At 42.1% G+C, this 9,848-nt stretch overlaps 1 long non-coding RNA gene across 1 annotated transcript; it reads right to left on the reverse strand.

Moving 5' to 3' along the window:
* Window positions 1–451: 451 nt before the first annotated feature.
* On the reverse strand, window positions 452–4,554 carry LOC144679349 (uncharacterized). The gene is made up of 2 exons (XR_013576323.1): window positions 4,128–4,554; window positions 452–1,482 (listed from the first exon to the last, which is right to left on the reverse strand). It is a non-coding gene; the product is annotated as an uncharacterized LOC144679349 (long non-coding RNA).
* Between the last annotated feature and the right edge of the window lie 5,294 nt (window positions 4,555–9,848).

The raw sequence follows: 9,848 nt of genomic DNA on the forward strand, positions 1-9,848 counted from the left end.
AACTATTGTAATGCATACATTTGTTCCTTAAATATTAGCCATTGTCTATCCACTGTCATGCCTTTTAACGACGTTCCCCAATCTATCTTAGCCAACTCACGCCTCATACCTTCGCAGTTTCCTTTGTTTAGATTTAGGACCCTAGTTTCGGATTGGACTACTTCACTTTCCAACAAAGGAAGAATTCTATCATGTTATGGCCACTGTTCCCTAAAGGACCCTGCACAACAAGATAGTTAATTAACCCCTTCTCATTACACAAAACCAAATCTCGGATAGCCTGTTCCTTAGTCAGTTCCTTGCCGTACTGGTCTAAAAAAACCATCTCATACACACTCCAGGAATTCATCCACTACAGTATTATTTCTGAAAAAGAAAACCATGTGTCCTGTTTGATCTGTTCTGTTGTTGCTACCTGTGATGCGTATTGCTTGGGCAGCATGAAGCAGTCTTGTTGAAGTTTTAAAAAGTCTTTATTAACATTACTGAACTTTGTACAGTAACAGTAGCAGGTAAAGGAATGAAGAGGACTCCATACTAGGGCCTTACATGTTGCTACCTATCTCTAGGCTGCCCTTAGTTCTAGGTCTTGTGCCTTCTTACATCACTGAGTGGTTGGTACTGTACTCAGTCCCATGTTAATACTTTAGGTACCAGATCGTTCTACTACACCACCACCCCAAGCCTTTATCCACTGGTTATAGACTGACATTAGTTTCCTTACAGTTTGCTTCAAGTCTTACATCACTATAAGTCTTGTGTACTTCATTTTAGTGTTACAACTATAAACTATTCTAACTCTAAGCTACTTCATGATTAACATTATCACATTAACAGCATGCATTAACAATCTTCTTACTCCTCTTACTTCAAGTCTTTGAAATTGGAGATTTGGACGGCCTAGAGGTCTTATACACCTGCTATGCCTCGTTTGCCATCCAGCCGGGAGAGTGGTAGGCTCTAGTGGTTCTTGATCTTGGCAGTGGTTTCAAGTTTGTATATGGATGTAGGCATGGCTTCATACACTTCTTCCATTGACGGATGCTGCAACAGGGCTGGTCGGTCTGGTTGATGTAGCAGTGATTTGTTGTAATGAGTGGTGATCATTTCCTCCTGGGTGGATGAAAGCAGTGTTCATCAGGTTATCGATGGCTTTCCTTCTTCTTTTTTGGTGTCTAGAAGCTTTCTGTGGGAGAGCAGTCCTGTGGATGGAAGAAGCGTAGGGAGGTAGCTCACCTTGTAGTTGTGTAGCTGTGTTTGCGTGAGGCTACTACCTGTTCCAGCTGATTCTGTGGTTTCAGCATGCTGGTTGATAGTGGTTGGGGCTGTGTTGGTCGGCACCTTTACCGCCTACACCATGGTCGCTGGTGGAGGCAGGGGTTTCTCTGGAGTTCATTCCAGCTCTGGCTTCACCACCACTGGGAGTGCTGTGGTAACCTCCTGCGCGGTGGGTTGGTCTGGCCATTGTGTAGGTTCGGGGATCTGAAATGAAGAAGAATAGATCTGTTTCATGATCAGAGAAGAGAGGTTACAAAAAAAGTCAATATTTAAACATTGGGCCTTCAGGAGGATGCCTTTCAGGCTTGGTGAGGACCATGGTTGTCTTCCCATCTTCTGCTGATTGAAGGAGATCAAGAGCTACGCAGGTATCTCTGCTAAGGAGTGAAAAGGGCTGACTCCGCACAATGAACATAAGCTCCATAATCTGTTTGTCGCCGTAGCTCAGTGGCTCCTGAATCATATCAATGACTGGGAGTTGCACTCCCCCTGCGCCATAGAGTGAGGTGTCCATCATTTGGACCCAACGGTGTTAGAGCCACGGTTCCTCATCAAATAGGATTGTCACTCTGGCACCAGAATCTAACTTACTGTTGGTTAGATGACCATTTACTGAGATGTCTGCATTCCAGAAGGAAGAACCGCATTGTTGGATGTCACACAGGAAGAAAGACTGTGCGTCTTCTGGGTCGGTGGCTTTGATTTCATGGAAGATTCTCGGGTTGTCTATGCAGCGCTAAGGTTGCGACTGACACAGCTGACTGAAGTGTCCCTGTCTGTGGCTATGGAAGCATTTGGCAGCACTCATAGGACATTGGTCCTTCCTGTGAGTGCACTTTGCACCGTAGTGCTGGCACGGTCATTTGGCTAGGTGGTTGGGGCATGGCTTGCCTGGCTCGGATGGTCCATGTGCTTGTGTGGCTTGATGTGGTGGACCGAGGTGTGGCTTCTGCCCCATGAAGTGCCTTCCCCTCTGAGAACAGTCCTGCAGCTCAGACAGTCTAACTAGCTGGACAGCCTTGTCGAGATTAAGGTCTTTGACTTGGAGAAGGTCGGAGAGTGAATCATTCGCAACACCCACCATGATTCTGTTTCAGATGAGTTCGGATTTCAGTTCACTGTCTGAAGGATTCTCATCCTTTTTCCCTGCAGTAAAGATCATTCATATAGGAATCGACAGACTCCCCGGGCTGCTGGGCTCTCATGTTAAATTTGTCACGTTCCAAAATCTTGTTAGATCTCAGGTTGAAGAAAACGTTGAAGGATTTTAAAACATTGTCAAATTGAGCAGACAATTCATCTGTTGCTTGCCTGGTGATGATGTAGTCTGCAACTGGACCAATGGACTAAAGTAATGCACTAACTTGTTCTGCCTCCAACTTTATTTAACCCTGCAGCAATTCTATATCTCAGAAAACTTTTCCTCCAATAACTTCAATTGTGAGTGTCGTCAGGGCCATAGGTGAGGCCCATGATGGTGGTAGTGAACAACTGTGTTCTATCTTTAAAGTATTTTAATGTGTGGGTGTCCCTTTAAGAGTGAAGAGGTTTTCAAGATGGTGTTGCCGACATTGATGAAAATGGGAATTTCGCCCATTTCGCAGTTTCGGTGTGAAATTCAAAATGGCAGTGGCAGTCAGCTGGGGAAAAAGAAACCTCAATGTGACTGAGTTGGTCTGCTGCTGAGGGACATTTTAGTCATGATGGTGTGCTGCTGTGATGGGTCGGGAGGGCAGAATTCTTGCTGACTGTGAGGCCAAAGAATCACAAGGGACCCGATGTGATTTTTAAAATTCCTCCATGTTTGATCTCTTTTTTGGTTTTTTTGTGACGATCCGGACTCGGGGTGCCACATGATCAACTTGAAACTTGATCACACGGTCACAACAATTTTGCAATTTGTATTTTATTTCAAGAGGGGTGCCCTGAATTCACTAGTAACAAGTCTACCAAGCTTCGAGATTTTTTTACAAAACTAAATTGAACATTTATTAACAAAAGAAAAGATTTCAAGCACCTACATAGGTCTACAAATTACTACTATAATAACTCCTAAAACCCCTAATTGACCTGGCTTCCAGTTACACCCCCATTAAGGCAACAGTAAAAAAACAAATAGATTTTAAACAGATCCAGACAAATCGCCACAATACCCTGGACAATAGAATTCAAAGTGGCTTTTCCCAGCTTCAGACCTTGCAGACAGCAGCTTAATGCACAACTACTGGAGGCTTTTCACACTTTAGGTAGATCTTACAATGCCTTCCCTCTCTAACACATAGCCTCTTCTCATTTATACGTGTTTCTCCCTTTCAATGCAAATTCCATTGTTCCTATATGTCTTTGGAACTTTATCTTTCTCGTAATATAAATCTATTCATGGTGCTAATACTATCAGTAACCTTTGGGAAAATAAACACACTGCTTGGCCTAGCTTCTCTGGCTAGGTGTAACATCCTACCATCTCTTTGAAATTCAAACTACTCTGATTTATCTAAAAATGCAAATTCTCCTCACTTCACCTTCTAAAACTTCAGCCATGTTTATGTAGTTAGAATTTCAAACCTAGCTTCCTTTTGATAAGGCAAAGCCTCCAGACCAGCTGTCTCCAATTAAATTAAATCCCACACACACAGACACACACAAAAAAACTATCCAAACCCCACTATTAACCTACTTTTACAATAAATCACAATAATATTGAGAATTATTATACTTTCATGACAAGGACACCAAGTCAGAGTTCAGGCTAGCGATGAAATGCACAATGGAGTTTCTGCCTCATTGGATATTTTTTTAATGGTTCACATGGCTGGCCTGCCTGGAACTTTGAAAGGATTTTATCTCACCCTGCTGGCTGCTGGCTCTGCTTTGTTGAAGCTGATCTTCCACAGGGATTCAGTGGACACTTTTGCTTGGGCGTAACTTCTGCCCTTTTTCTACTGCCTGTCCCTTGTGTCTCTGGAGCTTTTCAAGTGAGTTTTCTCAGCATCTTGCTTCTTGAATGAGGTTGTTTCAGGGCAGAACCATTGCTGGTGTCATTTTCTTGAGGGTTCTTCAGCCTTTTAGAGAGGGTGTAGATTTTTATTCCCCACTGCTACATGATCTGTTCTATTCTCACTACCCGTGATGTGTTCTGCTTGGACACCATCAATCAGTCTTGTTGCAGTTAGAAATAAATGTTTATTAACAGTATTGAATTATGTACATATTGACAGTGGAGGGTAAAGGTATGAAGAGAACTCCATACTATGTCCTTACATGTTGCTATCTATCTCTAGACTGCCCTTAGTTCCAGGTCATATGCCTTCTTACGTCACCATGTGGGCAGTACTGTATTCAGTCCCATGTTAACTCTTTAGATACCAGATCCCTCCACTACAATTTTCAGTGGTTTTTGCCTTAACGCCTCATTTATCGAAAGACTGAAACAGTCCCCTTCTCATTTTAAAAGTTAGAAAATGTCAACAGCATTTGCATTTAGCTGGTGATGCAGTTGAGATGATACGCACAAATGGCACAACTCATTGATGACCTTTCCTCCATGAATCAAGGCCTTATATTTGGCATTCAAAACAAGTATAATATCACGAAGCACAATTAGTAATGGAAGAGCACCCAATGTCATAAAAGAAAAACCAACAAATTAAAAACCACCTTGAATAACCCCCAGCCTCCACATTAAGGGAGGAAGAAGTCTACAAGAGAATGATCTGAGTCAGTGGCTGGAACAAGTTGGAAATTTTTTAAACCAATTTTCTGTCCAGAAATAGATATCATGCAGAGGTCACATGCCAAAACCAGGAGACCAAGGCTAGCCTAAAAGTTGTCCTCAACTCACTAACATTATTTGGGCTAGGTATCAGCATTCGTCACACCTCCATTGGCAGTTTGTCCATATTGGCTTCACTGATAATGGCAAAGAGAGAATTTTAAACTAAGTAGTGGGGGCAAGGATACAAATTTGGGAAGCTGTGGTGAATCAAAGAGTAGAGACAAGGCAAAAGAGAAATGTATTATTACGGGAAATGAAAAACCGTGACAGGAAGGGATAGAGAGTGCACATCTAACAGTAAATCAACAGATGAGACTAGAGGTTATAAAAAGAATAAAAGGATAAAACTAAGGGCTCTTAGTTTTAAGAGCATTCAAAACAAAACAGATGAACTGAGAGTGCACATGGAAATAAATAAGTACGATTTGATAGCCATTACAGAGATATGGCTGCAGGATGACTTGGATTGGGACCTGAATATTAAAGGGTATAGGACATTTAGGAAGGACAGAAAGCAAGGAATAGGTGGAGGGGTAGCTCTGTTAGTTATGGATGGCATTAACACAATAGAGAGGAAGAACCTAAGCTCAGGAAACCATGATGTGGAAATGGTTTGGGTAGAGATGAGAAGTGGTAGAGGCAAAAAGTCACTTGTGGGAGTCGTGTACAGGCCCCCAAATAGTAACCACTTGGTAGGATGAAGCTTAAGGAAGAAATAATGGGAGCTTGTCAGAAAGGCACTGCAATAATCATGGGAGAAATTAATCTATATTAATCTAGATATAGACTGGAGAATTCAAATTGGCCAAGGTAGCCTAGATGAGGAGTTTGTAGAATGCTTCCTGGATAGTTTCTTAGAATATCATGTTCTGGAGCCAACCAGAGAGCAGGCTATACTAGACCTGGCATTGTGCAACAAGATGGCATTAATTAATGACCTCATAGTGAAGGTACCCCTAGGTAGCAGCAACCATAATATGATTGAATTTTACATTCAGTTTGAGGGAGGGACTATGGGTAGAATTTTGCCCTTGGTAGGCGGGCAGGCCCCACCGGCTCAGCGGCGGATGGACAGACGGCCCCCGCTGCCGAAACGGGGCCCGCCGCCATTTTGAGTGGGCGTGCCAATTAAGGCCCGCCCAGCGGCCTGCCTGACGGGAAGTGCTATGCGCTTCCTGTGAGGGGTGGGGGGGGATTCCCCAACTGTCAAAGTGCGCTCTTTGGCCCATGCGCATGAAAGAGCGCACTGCTCCCTGAGACTAAGTGCTGTCTCAGGGAGATTAGTGACAGCGTACAAGCCTTAAAAAATAGAAAAATAAAAATATTATTAACATGTCCCCCTCATGTGACAATGTCACATGAGATGGGACATGTTAATAAATATGACATCACATTTATTAAAGTTTTTAAAAAGGAACATGAAACTTCATCACGCCAGTGGATGAGGTTTCATGTATTATCAAAAGCCCGCTGGGGCTCCTGGCCTGCCCGCCAGCCTTAAGGTTGGACGGGCAGGGCCTTTAATTACTTTAATTACCCTGTCAATGGCCTCAATTGGCCATTGACAGGTCGGCGGGAGGACAGCTGATTTCACTATCCACCCGCATTCCTGAAAATTTAAAGGGACCGGAATGACGTTGGGGGTTCCTACCGACGTCATCCTGCATTATTTTCTGTTGGCAAGCGGGCCCCACCCCCAAATCGCCGACGGGAAATTCTGGCCTATGTTTTTAAATTTAAATAAGGGCAATTATGATGCCATGAAAACAGAGCTGGCTAAAGTGAATTGGCAAATTAGGTTAAGGGATAGGTCAATAGAGATGCAGTGGCAGAAATTTAAAGAGATATTTCAGAATACACAGAATAGATACATTCCAATGAGTAAGAAAAATCCCAAGGGTCGGATACATCATCCGTGGTTAACTAGAAAGATTAAAGATAGTATCAAACTTAAAGAAAAAGTATATAATTGTGAAAGGTAGGTGAAAGACCAGAAGATTGGACACAATATAAAGAACAGCAAAGGATGACAAAAGGATTAATAAGGAAGGAAAAATTAGCATACAAGAGAAAGCTAGCCAGAAATATAAAAACAGATAGTAAGAGTTTCGATAAATATTTTAAAAAGAAACGAGTTAACAAAGGTAGCATTATATAGAAAGTGAGTCTGGAGAAATGATAATGGAAAACAAGGAAATGGCAGATGCATTGACAGGTATTTCATATCAGTTTTCACTATAGAGGATAAAAGTAACATCACAGAAGCAGCTATAAATCAGGAAATGGAAGGGAGGGAGGAACTCAAGAAAATTGCAACCACTAGAGAAGTAGTACAGAGTAAATTGTTGGAGCTGTGGACTGACAAGTGCCCAGGTCCTGATGGACTTCATCCTAGGATCTTAAAAGAAGTGGCTAGTGAGATCGTTGATGCATTGGTTTTAATTTTCCGAAACTCCCTAGATTCAAGGAAGGTCCCATTAGAGTGGAAGACAGCAAATGTGAGCCCATTATTCAAAAAGGGAGAGAGACAGGAAGCAGGAAACTACAGGCCAGTTAGGTTAACATCTTTCATAGGGAAAATGTTATAAGCTATTATTAAAGAAGCTATAGCAGAGCACTTGGATAAGTTCAAGGTAATCAGGCGGGGTCAACATGGTTTTGTGAAAGGGAAATCATGTTTAGCTAATTTATTGGAGCTCTTTGAGGAAGTAACATGTGCTGTAGATAAAGGAGAACCAGTGGATGTACTGTACTTAGATTGCCAGAAGGTATTTAATAAAGTGCCATATCAAAGGTTTTTGTAGAAAATAAAAGCTCATGGTACAGGGGGTAACATATTGGCATGGATAGAAGATTGGCTAACTAACAGGAAGCAGAGAGTAGGTGTAAATGCGTCTTTTTCAGGTTGGCAAGATATAACAAGTGGTGTGCCACAGGGATCAGTGCTGGGACCTCAACTGTTTACAATTTATATAAGTGACTTGGATGAAGAGATGGATAGGATGGTTGCCAAATTTGCTGCTGACACAAAGATAGGTAGGAAAGTAAGTTGTGAAGAGGACATAAGGAGGCTACAAAAAGGTATAGATAGTTTAAGTGAGTGGGCAAAAATCCGGCAAATGGAGTATAATGTGGAAAAATGTGTCTAAATGGTGAGAGATTGCAGAGCTCTGAGATGCAGAGGGATCTGGGTGTCTTAGTGCATGGATCGCAAATGGTTAGTATGCAGATACAGCAAGTAATTAGAAAAGCTAATAGAATGTTATCACTTATTGCGGGGGAATTGAATACAAAAGTAGGGATAAAAACAGAGAATGCTGGAAAAACTCAGCAGGTCTGTCAGCATCTGTGGAGAGAGAAACAGAGTCTGATCTTGTCTCCACCTTCAGCATGGGTGACTGGATAGTGATCAAGAACAGAAACCTCAGAGGTACAGGCCCCAACCTTGGCCGAACACCCCTGACTGATGTTTCCAGACTCGTGCCAGAGTTACGGCAAGAACTCACTGGAACATCCAAACAATTTCAAGGCCATAGTCTCCTGTTTCATTGTCCTACTAAATCACTTTAAAAAGAATACCTTTCAGTGATTTCCCTTCTCCTTTTGTTATTTTTATGTATCATAAAGCTGTCAGCTCACCTCCAGGGTTACCCTTGACTGACTATCAGGAGATGTACTCAAACAATCCTGTTAATAATTCCTGTTCACTTTTGTCTTCAATCCGACCTCCTCTCCATCTCCCACTTCCTTCCATTCCTTGAAGACGTTAATTTAATTATATAAATTGCATTGACTATTATATTCCTTGGCAAAATAAACAGTATCAACCTGTGTAGCTTTATCACTAATAAAAAAAAGCTGTGAAGGATCTTGATAATAAACAGAAATTTTGGGAGCAAATACGTACAGATTTACATACCATCCATCAAGTACCCACTTAACAATGAGTCTTTGACATTAATCACGGGTCAATCTTTCCTCAGAGGCAGGCTGGCTACCAGAGTCATTCTGATGTCTTGAGGCTGTCATAACATGTAATTTTAGAATCTTTCTCTATCATTTTCCCAACTGCAGATGCTTAAACATATTACATCAGGTATTGTAAGTTATTTGTGAGGATTCCTAGATGTCTTAGGCAGCATAGCTTACGTATTCCCAGGAACCAAGAGTTCTGGAGATTAAGGTTACATTATTTCTACTTGACAGTGCTTTGGGGAAACTTCCTTCTACTTGGCTGATGGGGAGGTCCCAGGAGAATAATGCACCATTTTGTAGGACATCGTAGGCGAGCCTGATTTTGTAATAAAAATAAAAAGTGCTAGAAATACTCAGCAGGTCTGGCAGTACCTGTGGAAAGAAAAACAGAGTTAACGTTTCAAGTGCAATATGACTCTTCTTTGGAACTCTGATTCGGAACTCGGTCAGCCTGACTTTGTCTTCATTATCACCAGGGGTGACTGGATAGTGACCAGGAGTGGAAACTTTGGTGGCGGGGAACGTATTTTATGCTGCCCACAAGAGCAGGAAACGTGACTAGATTAAGTGGGATGCGAAATTTCAATCTCAAAATGGTGGGTTGTGATGCAGCAATAAACTCAGCGGGGTGTTTATGGCAGGCTGAGCATTATACCGGTCTGAGGCAGATTCATATTTGCATGCCATGAATACTCATTATCATGAAACAGTTTTCATAAAGTCCTAACCTCAGGATAAAGTTAATGGTGCATGAGAATCTCGTGACACCCATTTCACGATCACTTAAAGGTGGCGTGCTGTGTGCTATTATGACTAAGGT

This window comes from Cetorhinus maximus, chromosome 4 (genome assembly GCF_964194155.1).
Source record: "Cetorhinus maximus chromosome 4, sCetMax3.hap1.1, whole genome shotgun sequence".
Lineage (NCBI taxonomy): Eukaryota > Metazoa > Chordata > Chondrichthyes > Lamniformes > Cetorhinidae > Cetorhinus > Cetorhinus maximus.